Genomic DNA, 16,307 nt, shown 5'->3' with positions numbered 1-16,307 from the left:
GAAAAAAAGCAGGAAACAGATTAAAAGGGATCCAGCTGAGAAAGAGAGAGAGAGAGAGAGCAAGCGAGCAAAAATTCAGTGAGTTGGATGAGGCAGGAAAACAGAAAGGAAACTAAAATGTAATCACTGACTTAAAATTTGCATGAGAAAGACTAAAATCTGTATGAGGAGGCTTAAAATGGAAAAGTTTTTCTATGATATAATGAATCATAATGTGGAAAACAACTTTGAGAAGCTTTCCAGAATTCAGATGAAGGGGATAAAGAATGAAATTGATGAGAAAGAAGATGATATGGTTCATGAATCCTGGAGATGTAACAGAAGGAACGTGGTGTTTCAGAATTGTCTTCTGAACATTAACTGCAAGAAGAAATGAAGCACGACTTTCAGGATTTTGAGAACAAATATGTTTGGCTTTAAGATTTTTTGTTTAACACTTAATTGGGTTTTATTCACATGGAATACAACTGAAGTATATTTTCAGATAATAGCTGGCTAAAAAAGTAGACTGCTAATAATGTTCTTTTCTTAAGCTACAGGAAATTAAAAAGAAAACCTCCAAATGATTAATGGTCAATAGTGAAAAAAATAATTAAACGAGTCTTATGATTGTAGTTGTAAAGTCAGCTAAATAGGTCATAGTTATTGAAACGTGATACAAATTTAAAAAATAAAAATTGGGTTTTACTAACAAAAATATCAAGTGAGAGATTGGGGGTATGATGTAAAACTATGAATGTCCTCAAGTTACATGGAGGAGAAAAAACTGATTGTATATTTTCTGACATTAACTTTTTTAAATTACAAAGATGTGTGAGATTATTTCATTGTGAGATGCAGTGTTCCATACAGAATCTTGCACACAATGATTGAGTAGGATTTGGTGCTTTAATCATAAAGCTAAAACCAGTGTAACCACCTCTCAGGAGCAGAAGGAGTCTGACACCAGCCTACCCCAGCAGCCTGCTTTGTTCTTCCCTGATTACAAATTCATTTCTTCCCCTTAGCCATGAACATCATCCTAACTTTTTTGTATTGAAATAAAATCATTTTGCCACCTGAACAATATGGTTTACTTTTGCCTGCTTTTGAGCATCATGTAAGTAGAATTAAATTCTGTATGTAGGTATTATTTTGTGTGTTCCTTTTTTTTGTTCAACAGTTTGGGTCATTCATGTTGTTGATAGTTTATTTAATTTTATTACTTTATAGGATTTCATTATCTATTCACATAATTTATTTATCCCTTCTAATGTTGGTGAACTTTTGGAATATTTGCAATTCTTGGCTTTTATGAGAAGTATGTCTTAAAATATTTTACAAGGTGATGGCATATAGCATTGAATAAAGATGTATGATTAAAAAATAAATGAAAATATTAATACATCAAAATAATGGTAAAAAAGTAAGAAATCTTAAAATAGGACTTACAAAATGGGCTGACAAAAGCAAATCCAAACATGAAATAAATATGAACACATCTTTTTTTTTTTGAGATGGAGTCTGGCTCTGTCCTCCAGGCTGGAGTGCAGTGGTGCGATCTCCGCTTACTGCAACCTCCGCCTTCTGGGTTCAAGCAATTCTACTACCTCAGCCTCCCTAGAAGCTGGAATTACAGGTACGTGCCACCATGCTCGGCTAATTTTTATATTTTTAGTAGAGATCGGATTTCACCATGTAGGCCAGGCTGGTCTTAAACTCCTGACCTCAGGTGATCTGCCCATCTCACCTCGGCCTCCCAAAGTGCTGGGATTACAGGCATGAGTCACTGCACCCGGCCTTGAGCACATTACTTCTTATTAAAACCTAAATATTAGGACTGGGTTAGAAATGATATCTGAATGTGAGCTATTTATTATGAGTACTCATAAAATAAAACAATGCAGAAAGGTTAAGATTAAAAGGGTAAGAAAAACTACATTAAGGTTCACATCTGTAATCCCAGCACTTTGGAAGGCTAAGGTGGGTGGATCACCTGAGGTCAGGAGTTCGAGACCAGGCTGACCAACATGGTGAAACCTTGTCTCTACTAAAACTGCAAAAATTAGCCGGGCATGGTGGTGCATGCCTGTAATCCCAGCTACTTGGGATGCTGAGGCAGGAGAATCACTTGAATCCAGGAGGTAGAGGTTGCAGTGAGCAGAGATCATGCCATTGCACTCTAGCTTGGGTAACGAGCAATACTCTGTTTCAAAAACAAAAATAAAAACAAAACACTACATTAAGAAAATCAAACAAAACATCTGGAGTTACAGTAATAATATTACACAATTAAACTTCAAGGTAAAAGTATGAAACAGAACAAAAATGGTTTATGGTTAAAAAAAGACAAGTGTAATAACATTTTGTAATTCAAACTAAAAAAAGATCAAATTACATTAAAAACACAAATTCAAGAACAATTCAAGAAATTAAAAAAATACATGTCCTTTTTTCAGTATATAACACAAGAAATAGGAAATAATGCTAAGACATATCTAAATAATATAATAAATTCAGATGACATAGTAGATTTAAAGCTATATTTTCTATAACAAAGAAATATACTTAGTATATAAATAAAAATTTGATAAATAGTATGATATAATTTACAAAAGAGAAAGGGAAAATAACACAGATGGCGGAAATTAATGAAATTAGAAAACCTAAAAATAGAATATCTGTATAAAAGGGAATGCAATGACAGCCATTGAGATTAAAAATTACAAGCAAATATTTAAAACCCTTTTCTAAAATTTAATATCTCAAGAATGAATGAATAGGAGGGAATATGAATACAAAAATGACTCAATGAGAAGGAAAAAATAAAAAATCGGAGCATCTGAACAAAATATCAAGCTAGACATTAAAATATTTTTTCAAAAATTACTTTCTGAAAATGTTCTGGGCCCAGAACATTGAAATGGTAAGCTCTGTTATTTTGTTGAGCACAGATAAAGAATATAGATCAGTATTATACTGTATATACTCTTTTATGACATATAGATAGCTGACATTATTTTACAAACTATTATTACCCCCATCTGGTCATGAAAGTAAAAAAAAAAAATCCAAAACACCAATCTCATTTATAAATTTCATCTCAATATTCTAAATAAAGTTATAGCAAGTTAAATTCCAGAAAAGTTACAGTTACATGTCAAAAACAAACATCTTACCAAACGAGTAGAAAAAGTAGATGAACCTTTTGGTATGGTGAAGGTCTATTTAAACCTAAATAACAAAGGAAGAAACTATTTTAAAAAATCAATAGTTTATAAGTGTATGTCAATAATACAATGATCTCAATTAAAAGGCAAGAGTAGAAGAAGAAAAAATATTGTAATCCCTGTCAAAGAGCTTGTATGTTTGATATGTAAAGGTTTGTTACAAATGAGTAAGAAAAATAAGTGTCTGAATAGAAAATTTGGCATAGCCATAAGTAGACAATTCACTAAAAAAGTAATACATAAATAACACGATATAACAATAAATGAATAACAGCTTCTCTCATCATCAAAGTACTACAGATTAAAACACTGGCTCAGTATCTAGCTATGATTAGTTCATTGCAACTTTGTGGAAGTCCAAAGGCATTTGAAGACCCTGATGTATTCCTAGGGGACTTAGTATTCTCAGTCTACACCCTAACACAGGGTTGAGTTCCTATTTCCAGGAATTATTTTGGATATCTATCTGATGCATGCTCCTTTTGTCAACATTTGAGTTGACAAAATGTGAAAATTAGGCCCTTTCCAACACACACACACGAACCTCACTAGTATGAATCATCCATACTGATGAAGGGGAGGTGGGGGAGGGAACACGTAACAACAGCTTGGACAACTTCATAGTGGAAAACAGATATTCCTGTTCTTCAAATTCCTTTTCAACACTACCTTTGGAGGAAGTTTTGTTAAGCACAGATAAAGAACATAGATAATTGTTATGCTCTTCTATGACGTGCAGATAGCTGACATAATTTCTGTGAGATCTCTCAGCCTTAAAATATGAGATTGGCTCATTATCTCCTCCTCCGTCTATGCTCTCTGTCCCTCTCCTATTTCTTGACACTTTCCTCTTTTCTCCCCAGCAATTCTGGTTGTACCAGTGGCTCAGCGAACGAACTGTCTCTTTGTTGCCTTGGCTTCTGCTGCCAATAGTACTCTGAGAGCCTCATCCTCTATTCCAAAGAACTGACCAAAGTTCCTAAATAAGGCAGTTTGGAATGATTCTTTCATTAAGAAGAATCAGCTGCTGACTTTTGGGATAATAATGGTTCTACCGTGGTATTAAGACAGAATATGTCTTCAAAAATTGCTGCTTTAGGCTCCCTCCCAGTGGGTTCTACCAGTATTTCCTAAGGATATTTGTTTGCTTTCTCCTGTCATTATAATTACTTTAGACAAGTTTGGAACCCACCCATTCCCCACTCCGCTCCACCTGCGTCAAGCATTACCCACCACATCAGGCATCCTCTTTCAGAACTGTGGGTCCTAAAGCATAGCAGACCACCTTTATTCCTGCCACCATGGTGAGGAATGATAGCATAGTGAGTTGATCTTGGCCATAGCTATAAAGGTTATGAAGAAATGAAATACATTTTAACTACAGCTAGTACAAAATTTGGGGATTTGTGTTGAAATCTTGAACCCTATTCATGATCTAAAAGTATGAAGCTGTAATTGTTAACTATTACACGTTGTTTGGATTCTGTATTTTATTAATTGCATGCACTGACAAGTTACATATGGTTAGGAATCTATGACAACTTTAAACAAATGGAAATTTTTATTTGGGAAAAATTGGACCCCTACAAAGCCCTGTCTTAAATGAAAGAAAAAGGGGAGTGGAAGAACCATTGTGTATTGAATGTCTACATGTCCCAGGCATTACTTTATTAGGCCTCCCACAAAATCTATGTAGGTCCCGTTATTGTTTCCATTTATAGTTAGGGAAAAGGCAATTAGCAGTCTTACTGCTTTTCCCAAGGTTCTAGATGGTTACGTGGTAGTGAGGCAGGACAGACAAGCCCCCAAATTGGGGGTTAGCTCAGGAGAGTTCTTGGCTTCTCCCAGGAAAGCAATGGTGAGCCAGTGATGTTTAACAGCAACTTTTATTGAAGGGGCAAGTATGTCTGTACAAAAGCACAGGTACTGCTTCTTTTGGAGCAGGGTTACCTTATAGACAGTGTGCCCAGAGTAGCAGCTCAGAAGCAGCTGTGCACTCATATTTATACCCACTTTTAATTACGTGCAAGTAAGGGGTGGTTTATGCAGAAATTTCTAGGAAAATGGTGGTAACTTCTGACTGGTTGGGTCGTTGCCATAGAAAGGAGTGGTAACATCTGGGCGTTGCCATGACAATGGTAACTGACATGACATACTGGTAGGTGTGTCTTACAACGAGATGCTTCCATGCTGAACCTGTTTTAGATGGTCCTCAATTTGTTCTGGTGACCAAGCCCCACCTCTGATGTCCAAGCCTTGCTTTCAGAGTCGAATCCCACCTCTTAGCTCAGTTGAGCACACTTTTCATCTGTAATCCTCACAGTAAACTCTGAGATACCCTACACAGCCAATGTTTTTAGTTTGCTTCATTTAAATTATGCAAATTAGCTGGATAATTGGGTTTTCTGTAATAGAAATCTGGCAAGGCTGTTGTGAAACTTGAAATTTTAAGAATTTCTCCAGAAGAAGTCCCTTGGTTGCCCTAAGTCAATTGGCCATCCTTGATTTAATTTTTTTTTAAATCATTGTGGTAATCGCTTTTCTAAAAAAACCATTCTTTTCTTTTTTTCATTCTTTACATATTGCTAATTTCTAGTCCCATTATTTATATTATAGCCAAGACATTGGCATTTACCTTTGGATCACTGCAGCTATGGCACTCTGTTAATTGGAAGAGGGTGAATGTTAATCACTTAAATTACTATTATGATATTTTTCAGTGCCACGAGTGCCCAAGAGGCTTGTAATACACCAAATGATAATAGGACAAATTTTACTCCTTCCCTGTGCGGTTGTAATTTAAAGGTGAAAATAAGTATAATGCAGCTAAATGCGATTATTAGTTAGTGTCAAATATTATAACTTTACAAGCTATGAATACAGTTGCCTCCCCTTTTTCATGGTTTCCCTTTCTGTGGTTTTAGTTACCCTCAGGACAGTACAAGAGATTTTGAGAGAGAGAGAGCAAGAGAGAGACATTCATATAACTTTTATTACAGCATATTGTTATAATGGTTCTATTTTATTATTGTTGTTAATCACTATGCCTAATTTATAAATTAAACTTTATCATAAGTGTATATATATAGGAAAAAACAGTATATGTAGGATTTGGTACTATCCATGATTTTGGACATCCACTGGGGATCTTGGAAGCTATCCCTTGAGAATAAGGAGGGGGGGTACTACTACAATGCCTTAGAAGCCTTCTCTTATGCTATTTGTAGAAAATTTAAAGTGCAGCATAGATGTCTCACCTTTGCTTTGTACAATTTAGATTTAATTTTTCAGTTTTAGTGTCCTATAGTGAGAAGAAACCTAATAGGGTTAACCCTTAACTTATCCCTAATACGTGAAAATTATTGCTATAACTTTAAGAAGAGTTAGGTCAAAATCAGATTTGGGTAGGTGACTGAAGACTGGGAATATACTTTATTTATATTTCTCCTGGGCTCGATTCCAATGGGTAACTTGAAAGCAGAGAAACTCTCTTATTGCCAGATCTCTGAGCCAAGTATGTACCTCATGTCTACCTCAGTTTTGCCTTTCCCTGCCTTTATCTGTGAATGACGTCTCCGGTTTCTAGAAAAACAAACAAACAAACAAAACAAAAAAACCAACTTGAATCAGCAATTGCCTGCCTTAGTTTTGGAAATTCTATATAACATCATGCCGCTTTAATACCTTTTGGAAGCTTAGAATATTAATCTTTTCTTACTTTAAAATAATTGGGATGGAAACTGTTTGTAATGCTCAATGACAGTTTGCTTTCTTGTTGTGCCTTTTATGTGTGAATCACAAAGCATTTTGCAAACCATAACTCACTTCTTGCAGCTCCCTGGTGAGGCAGATCCCATTATCCCTGTTTTACAGATGATCATGAAACAGACCCATGGAGTTTCAGTGAGGAGCCCTTCGTCATGCAGTGAGTCAATGGGAAAGTTAGGGAAGGAACTTGTAGAACTTTTGACATACTCCTTGAATCTGACGACTTACAAAGGATAAGGAATTCATAAATGAGGAAGATAAATGAAGAGCCATTGGAAGAGCTGTTTTGTAACTAGCAATAATTGTTCTGATAAATTTTAAATTTTGCCTTAGTTTTTAAGTTTGTATATAAATGAAGGTTTGTTGGACTACTACTAGGATACTTTTTTGTGGCTTCTAATATGTAATATACATAACTAAGGAGGAAGATATTTAAAATAAGCAATAGTAGAAAGTCCAGTGGGATATGCAAGAAATAATTTCAATGGACACAATGTACTATTTGGGTATGCAATAATGTGCAAACTTAAATGCTAAATTCAAAGGTCAATATACCAAATTATTTGCTATGATGAGTTGCCAGAAAAGAAAATACACTGCAATTTCAGATGTATGTAAGCTAAGGCCCATTTTTTAAATTTATCAGAACAACTATTGCTCATTACAAAACACCTTTTCTGATGGCTCTCCACTTATCTTCATTTATGCATTCCTCATTCTTCTTCAGGCATTAAATTCGCGGGGCATGTCAAAAAACCGGAAGCCACTTTTCCTGGAGGTCATTTAGTCAGTTCAACCTCTGTTATACTGAAATCACTCAACTTAAAAGATAATTCTATTTGCTAAAAGTACTTGGAGAAGCAGGATTTCATTAGATAATATGAGAAAATGATCTTTTAGTGAAATGTGTACCTCTTGTCTGTAGCAGACAAAATGATTTGGTCATTGAGGGAGATGGGTCGGCTGTCCAGATTGAGGTGTGCAGTGACAACAGGATCAGGGTCTGTTCCTCCAGTTGGCTGCTGAGGCTTTCAGTTTTGTCAGTTAACCCAGGGTTAGCAGGTTCTGGAGGACTAAGTGAAGTTAGCCAAATTTTAAAGAGACCAATGTACAAGCCAGGGTGCAACTGTAACTCACACCGAAATTGGATTGGCATACTTATGCTAAGTACTGAGGGTGTTTTATTTCTAGAAGGTAAGGACAATTGAAAAACCAAGTTAATATCAGAATTCTATTGAAAAGTCAGTTTCAAGGATTGGATGATCTGAATGGCGTGTCTGTCATGTCTGAAAAAGGTAAATTTGCCTAGTGAAGAGTAAGAGCATTTGTGGGGCCGACTGGATACCCTGCAGGCCTCTACCTGTAGGCAAAGATAACATTACCCTTTGTGTGTTTTCATTAGTTGGACAACAGCGTTTTCTAATAAAAATTGTGCTTCTGCATGTGTGTTGAGGTGTGGAAAACAATCTGGTCTGCAAACAATCCATTTAGAAGTTGTCTCTTCAAAAGTTGATTATTTTGAATATGCCCACCACATTTCGCTCACTTTTTTGCTTTCTTTTTATATTGATTCTCATTAATTTCTTACCATGCTTGTCTTCTGAATTACTACTCAAAATTATGAGGATTACCATTACCTTTATATAATATATAATATATAATATAATTCTTCATACTGTAATTAGTCATTCCTTGTAGTTCTTCTTAGTCATTTTTTAGTTTTCTTTATTGAGCTTAATATTTTTTTACATTCGATGTTTTTGTAGGAACCAAAAGTTACTGTGGAATTTATACTGTGTCTTTCTTGGGAAGGAAAGAAGAGTTGGTGGCTGCGTTGATATAAGTAGGGGAAAAAGGATACTGAAGTTAAGAAATGATGTGAAAGATGGGATTAGGTATCAGCCCCAGTTGATTAGTTTCCTGAAGGGCCATTTTATCAGCCTTTAGTTCTTTTGCTTTTTAGCTAAAGCAATTGCTGGCTTCAGGTTCACTTCATAACTCAGTATCAGTGATAACTGTGATCAGAAAAGCAAGGACTGAGTAATGCTTTACTATTAGTGTAAGATGACTGACCCTTTTCCCAGGCTGTGACCTTCTTTATCTGTGGCTCAGCAGCATGCAGGAAAAGACACATTGTCTTAAAACACAAAAGATGTTTGCATCCAGTTTGGTCTTCACCCTAAATCATGAGAATTCAGTATCAGCGAGAGACATTCTGAGGAAACCACCTTAGAATATATAATGGATACAGAAAATGGAAGGCTGAGTTGGGAACAATTCACTATTCTCAGCATTGCTACTGGTATTTTATTTTTCCATTGTTAATTTCATCTTCGTTGTCTTCAATCCACCACAAACTGCAAAACAATTTCATTTATGATATAAGACTGTGTCGTCTTCAAAAAGCTGATCCATCAAGACTGGTGAAGTTCCCATAGTCTCCAGTAGAGTCCCCGAGAGCTTCCATGTGCCTGACTACTTCATCTGATGTGGAAAACCCTGAATACACATATTCTCCACAGCTCTGGAGCTGCCAAGTGTTTAATTGAGAAATAGAGCCAGAATAAATGAAGACTCTGGAGTGGCTCGAGCTCCCTGAAAGCAGCTGGTCATTAGCCTGATTCACTGCATCAAGCATGTGGGCCTTAGGATGTTGAAGGCATCCACTGGTCTCTCTAATTCCTGCAAGAATCCCCATCCCAGTGCTCCTTGATGAAGAGCTGTCTCTCTACTCTGAACATTTCCGATGATAAAACATAACATTTCAATTTTTTTTTTTTTTTTTTTTTTTTTTTTTTTTTGAGACGGAGTCTCGCTCTGCCGCCCGGGCTGGAGTGCAGTGGCCGGATCTCAGCTCACTGCAAGCTCCGCCTCCCGGGTTTACGCCATTCTCCTGCCTCAGCCTCCCGAGTAGCTGGGACTACAGGCGCCCGCCACCTCGCCTGGCTAGTTTTTTGTATTTTTTAGTAGAGACGGGGTTTCACCGTGTTAGCCAGGATGGTCTCGATCTCCTGACCTCGTGATCCGCCCGTCTCGGCCTCCCAAAGTGCTGGGATTACAGGCTTGAGCCACCGCGCCCGGCCAACATTTCAATTTTTATGAACGTCAGCTAAGCCCATCTCAGGGATTTCCAGTCCTGGTGTGCCGGCCATTTAGGGAATGATAGTAGCTTATTTTCATGGCCAAAACAATATTTTCATCCTCATGTCCTCTTCCAGAACTTTCCCACTTCCCCATCAAGAAGTAGGTCCATTTTACCTCCCCTTGGTATCTGGATGGGCTTTTGGGATGCATTGCTATGTGGGGTATAGCAAAATTGATGTTCAATGACTTCCCAGGTCAGAAAAAGTGATATATTAATATATATTCATATCATATTATTATAATATTAATATAAGTGTATATTTATATATATTAATATATACTTATCTCATATAAATATATATTATATTTATATATTGATTATATAGATATATTAATATGCATTATATATAAATATGTTAACACAATACCACATGTTAATTATATTAATCAATTATATGTAAATATATATTAAGATATACTTATATATTAATATATACTTATATATACTTATATAATATATTAAGTATATATAAGTATATATAGTTATATGCTTATATGATTATTAATATATACTTATATACTTATATGATATATTTATTATAATATATTTATATATACTTATATGATATATGCTTATATAAGTATATATTAATATATCATATATCATATAAGTATGTGATATATACTTATCATATACTTATGTAAGCATATATCAATGATATTAATATATACTTACATACTTATCATATAAGCATATATGGATATATTAATATATAGATATATTAATATATACTCTCTTGAGGTTCTCACTCTTGGAGCCAGCCTCAGTGTTGGAGAAATCCTGGTGACATAAAGAGGCCATACATACATAGGTATTCCCATAATGGTAAGTGTCAGCTGCCACATATGTGAAGAAATGAACCTTCAATCACAGGCTCCCCATCCATCTGGAGCAGAGAGGAACTGCCTTGCTGCACTTTCTGCAAATTCCCAAGCCACAGAATCCACGGGCATCATAAATGGCTGTTTTATGCTACTAAGTTTGGGGGTGATTTGTTACAAAGCAATTGATAAGCAGAAGAGGGAGCAGGGTACTTGGAGTGTGTGTGTGTGTGTGTGTGTGAATGTGTGTGAATGGAAATTGTTAAACGATCATATTCTCTAAAATAAAGTGAATTTTGAAAAATTAAAAAACTACTTAAAGTATTTATTAATTCAATATCTATGAAAACATTGTATTAAATCATTTAAATATTTATCCAACACTGCTGTGATTTTTATCTTGACAATTTTTGTCATTATTTTCATATCAACTTCACCATTACAAATATTATTTTAGTTTAACTTTTATATTATATTAACTTTTATTATGTTTATTTATAGTACCTCACTTCAATAAAACTTGCTTAAACTTCATTTTATGTAATATCCTCAAAATTATGGCTTGAATAAACTAGCCCTATTTTATTAATACATTTAAAAATAAATTCATGACTAATTAAAACTATAAAGGAGTTATCCATTTACTACCTAAAATTTTCTCCCATTTCACAGTTGGTACATGTCTTACTTTGTTGAAAAGCATCTTTTCGTTTTGGAAAACAACAGTGACATGAAACTGACAATAGTATTTTCCAAACTTTTAGTGTTTTGGATGTCACTCTTAGGGACTAGCCTATGTTAAGGAACGAGCATAGTAGATCCACATTACGAGGAATACATTTGAAAATCTACTAAGAATCTAGCCGCATTTCAAGACTTTCGTAGTTACTGATTTGACCATTGCAGAAATGGCTTTAAACATCCAAATGTCACTTGCTGGACGCTCAGCTTGTGTACAAGTTTTTTCTTGGGGTTGCATGGACAGAGGCATGCATGTACTCTTAGGGGCCTAAGCTAGAAATTAGAAGGCCTGGTTATTATTTCTACTTCTTTCAAATAGTAAGTATTTGGAATCTGGGTGTCTCAACCCAAGTTTCCCAAAAAGCAAAGCTTGAGACAGTTTTGGAGTTTTATTCCAGGGATTGCAGCACAAGGGTAGTGAAATAGAAGAGTAGGGAAAACAACCACAAGAAAGTGTTATCAAGTCAGCCACCGTTGCAAGCAACTCGTGCATGATCCCATGGGACTTCCTGAAGCGAGTTTCATTACTGTGTTAGTCCGTTTTCATGCTGCTGATAAATACATACCCGAGATGGGGTAATTTATAAAGAAAAAATGGTTTAATGGACTCACAGTTCCACGTGGCTGTGGAGGCCTGACAATCACGGTGGAAGGCGAAAGGCACATCTTACATGGCGGCAGATAAGAGAGAATGAGAACCAAGCAAAAGGGATCTCCCTTTATAAAACCATCAGATCTTGTGAGACTTATTCACTACCATGAGAACAGCATGGGGGAAGCCACCTTCATGATTCAATTATCTCCTACTGGGTGTCTCCCACAATACATGGGAATTATAGGAGCTACAATTGGAGATGAGATTTGGGTGGAGACATGACAAAACCATATCAAGTATTATCTACCTGGAGGACAAAAGTGGGGCATTTTCATCCTTTGCTTTGCGTTCTCTGTTCCCTACATCTGACACCCACTGGGTGGTACGTATGTGAGTGCAGAGAAAATTAACATGGACTTTCCTTGCCATGGCATCAGAGAAGACCTAGCAGGAAGCAAGGAGCATGTGAGTTGTCTCAAAGTGAAGGAAGCACTTTGGGACTGCACCATCACCAAACTGGCTTAAGCATGTGCAAAGAGGCTACAGTAAGAAATGAAGTGAGACAGTTTCGAAGTAGTGCATAAGAATGTTTGATGTGCTTGGCAAAGATGCTCCCTGTTTTGGACTTGTTTTCTCATCAATCAGATACGAGAATTGTATGAGAGGAATTTAAAATCCAGCACTGGAAGTCTAATTACCAACCTGAGATAGTGCTGGCCTAATGTTACACTCCTAATCCCCCAGACAGGCAGATCAGACCAAGAACTATGTTGAAAGGGCATAAGCACAGGTAAATTAAGTGATGCTAAGAGAAGACCTATCTACTTTGCTTGTCTACTACGTAGATTCCAGTATCCTTACCTCACAGAGTACCTAGTAGGCTCTGAACAATTCTGGATCAGGAAAGGATGATACATCTTGGGAGACTTGGTGCCTTCTCTCTTAGGCCCTGTACATGAACACTACTCATGTCTGGTTACAAATGGGTCTCCCTCTCTTTATTTGGAAGGCCAGGACTGGAGCCCATGACAACTACACATGGGCTTTGCCATATGGGAGTTTGTTGTGCTGAAAAATACTTGGGATTCTACTCACCTTTCTTGACAGCACCCTGATTTTGATCTCCAATGAAGACACACATGAAAAACCACATGAATCTGAAAACAGGCATCGAGAGAGAATGGTTCAATTTAGAATTTTTCAACCTTGACACTGTCCTCTGAGGGTTTATTTTTATACAAGTCATGTAGCTGGTGATTGCTATTTTCAGGTTCTAAAAGCAGCAACTATTTTGCTGGTCTTTGCTTGTTTCTTTCACCTTCTGCTTTCTGCCCTAGAGTTCCTTCCAGCCCAAATTATTCAACCCTTCTTATGATTGATGCTTTTTGAAAAGAGTTTGGAAAATGAATTTCAGTTCAGTTTTGTGGTGCAAATCACCCAGCCTCTAGGGGTTTATAATGTCTTGGTTAATAAAGATTCTGGAGATTCAACCCAGAGGTCCGTGTGGAGTTGGAAAGAAAGCAGAACAACTCAGCTAAGATGTATTTAATTTTTAAAACAGCCATTAAGTTCCACAGTTAAGCTTCTGAATTTCCTTTTTATATTTCTTAAGAGACAATGAATAGCTTCAATTTGAGAGGGTGATCATCCTGAAACAGTGCAAAATGACAGCATTTCATTTCATATATATCAATTTTTTCCACAAGTTCGCTATTCCTCCATTCAATGAGGCTAAGTGGTTTTCTCTGAACTGGCGTTGGTCAACATTATTATCAACTTTGTGATGAAAAATATCCCTGCATATCAAACCTCCAGCCTCCCTCATAGGCTTAGCTCATTTTGCTCTCAAATGCTTGGCCTTGTAAGTGATTGCTATGATTCAGTTTTGAGTGAAAGAATTGCTCATTTCCAGTCTGTGATAATTATTGTATGAGGCTTAGATTGTTCTATACAAATGAGAGCAAATTATCCATCAGTGATGAAGATAATGGGTAGTAGTTCCTCGATCTCTCCTCATCTGCTCTTATTACCCATCCCCTCACTTCACGCTCTGCAGACATGAGAATAATAATCTTCACAAAACTTTTTGCTGAGTTGAAGTTTCAGGTTGTGCCTAACTACTTAGTGATAGCAATTGGCCGTGTAATTTTTTCTTACTTTCCAAGGAAAGGAGGATTTATTAATTTCATTGAACAACATTGTCACATTAAAATTGTGTAGAGTTTCATCAAGCTTATGTGACTGTCAGTACATGTTTCTTTACTTTTGCAACTTACAGTGAATGCAGATAAAGAGTCAAAGTGCTTGCATGTGACAATAAAATGCATGCCAATATTAAGCAGCTTGCCCACCTCTGCGCTGCATGGTGTATTTTCAGAGAATAGCAGAGAAGTGTATCGATTTTTCACGTTGGCAAGACCTTTATGAGAAATGTTACTCGCAAACTCTGAAGTCATTTTAATATAAGACTTCAGAAATAATCTGCTCGTAGTCACAATGTGAGCTGGAGTTTCTTTTAATAATTAATCTAAGGGATCTACTCAACATTTTCCCTCTATTTAGCACCTGAAAAATGGCAGACTCTTTGGAAAATGGGTAAGACTGAAAAATCCATTCACTTATCTGCTATGCTCTGAAAATTAGTTGTATGCACAGCTATTATACATAATCATAATTTCAAACTATGGCTTGAAGCTATTAATGTTTCTCTATTCTTTTTTGCTTTGTAGTGACCTTGTATCTTATTCTAAGGATTAAACATTGTTAAATTGGATACAGAATGAACAAAACGTATGAAGTAGTACAGCAGTGCTTGTGACTTACTATTTTATTTATTTCTATTGTTAATCAATTGATGAGCCTGGAAGAGAAATGATTCTATCCTTTATAATGTCATCAGTGAAGTATTGATTGATTGATTAAAAATAACAAATTCTTGTTCACACTTTAAGGAAGGCATCTCATCATGTTTAAAAAATATATCCTCAGTGTGAGTTGGTAGTTCAGAGACTCTGTTTTAGTTAAATCTCAACTTAGTCAAATATAAACTGCATGACCTTGGTGAGCCACCCAACGTCCCTGAACTTCAGCTCCAGCATGTGACGTGATACCTACTCCACAGAGTTGCTGTAAGAACTCAGTGAGATGAGTTGCATAAATTTTATTTATTTGTTTTTTTGAGACAGAGTCTTGCTCTGTCACCCAGGCTGGAGTGCAGTGGCGCCATCTCGGCTCACTGCAAGCTCCGCCTCTGGAGTTCACGCCATTCTCCTGCCTCAGCCTCCTGAGTAGCTGGGACTACAGGTGCCCGCCACCATGCCCGGCTAATTTTTTATATTTTTAGTAGAGATGGTTTTCACCCTGTTAGTCAGGATGGTCTTGATCTCCTGACCTCATGATCTGCCTGCCTCAGCCTCCCAAAGTGCTGAGATTACAAGTGTGAGCCACCACGCCCGGCCGAGTTGTACAAACCTTTAACTCAATGCCTGGAAGAGAGTTGTGTGCTTAAAAGACACTCATTTTCTTTTTTCCTGAAGCGATGGAAGATACTTTCTAGTATCCTTTTATCTGTAATTTTCAACTTTCAACGGGAAAGAGAAATCAAGACAAAGTAATAACTTACACAATTCTCTGTCATTCCAGGAATGTGGCAGGAGGCCCTGAAATGTTCTCCTTTGTAACTCTACTACTGACTTCAGATTTTGGGCATTCTCACAATGAAATACTCTTCCATAGTAGCCTGTGAACCTATGGCTGGGAGAAGCCTGTAAACTAGTAATCCATTTTACAACAGGCAAGCCAGGCCTTAGGACCAAGGACTCAGGCCTTCAAACACCAACTGAGATACCCTCTGTGGTGGGAAGAGCGTAGCCACAACATTGTGGAAAGTAGTCATCTCATTAATTTCACCGGGTTCCTGGGAACACATGGTGAGTCACTGAGGGAGGGTCAGGACATTGAGGTCTGATATCTGGGAATCATGCTATTGCTCACAGCACCCTCTTGTTTGGGTGTGTCGTTAGCTTCCA

This window comes from Trachypithecus francoisi, unplaced genomic scaffold (assembly GCF_009764315.1).
Source record: "Trachypithecus francoisi isolate TF-2019V2 unplaced genomic scaffold, Tfra_2.0 Lachesis_group14, whole genome shotgun sequence".
In the NCBI taxonomy this organism is placed as follows: domain Eukaryota; kingdom Metazoa; phylum Chordata; class Mammalia; order Primates; family Cercopithecidae; genus Trachypithecus; species Trachypithecus francoisi.
Note: the sequence above shows the minus strand (reverse complement) of the source record.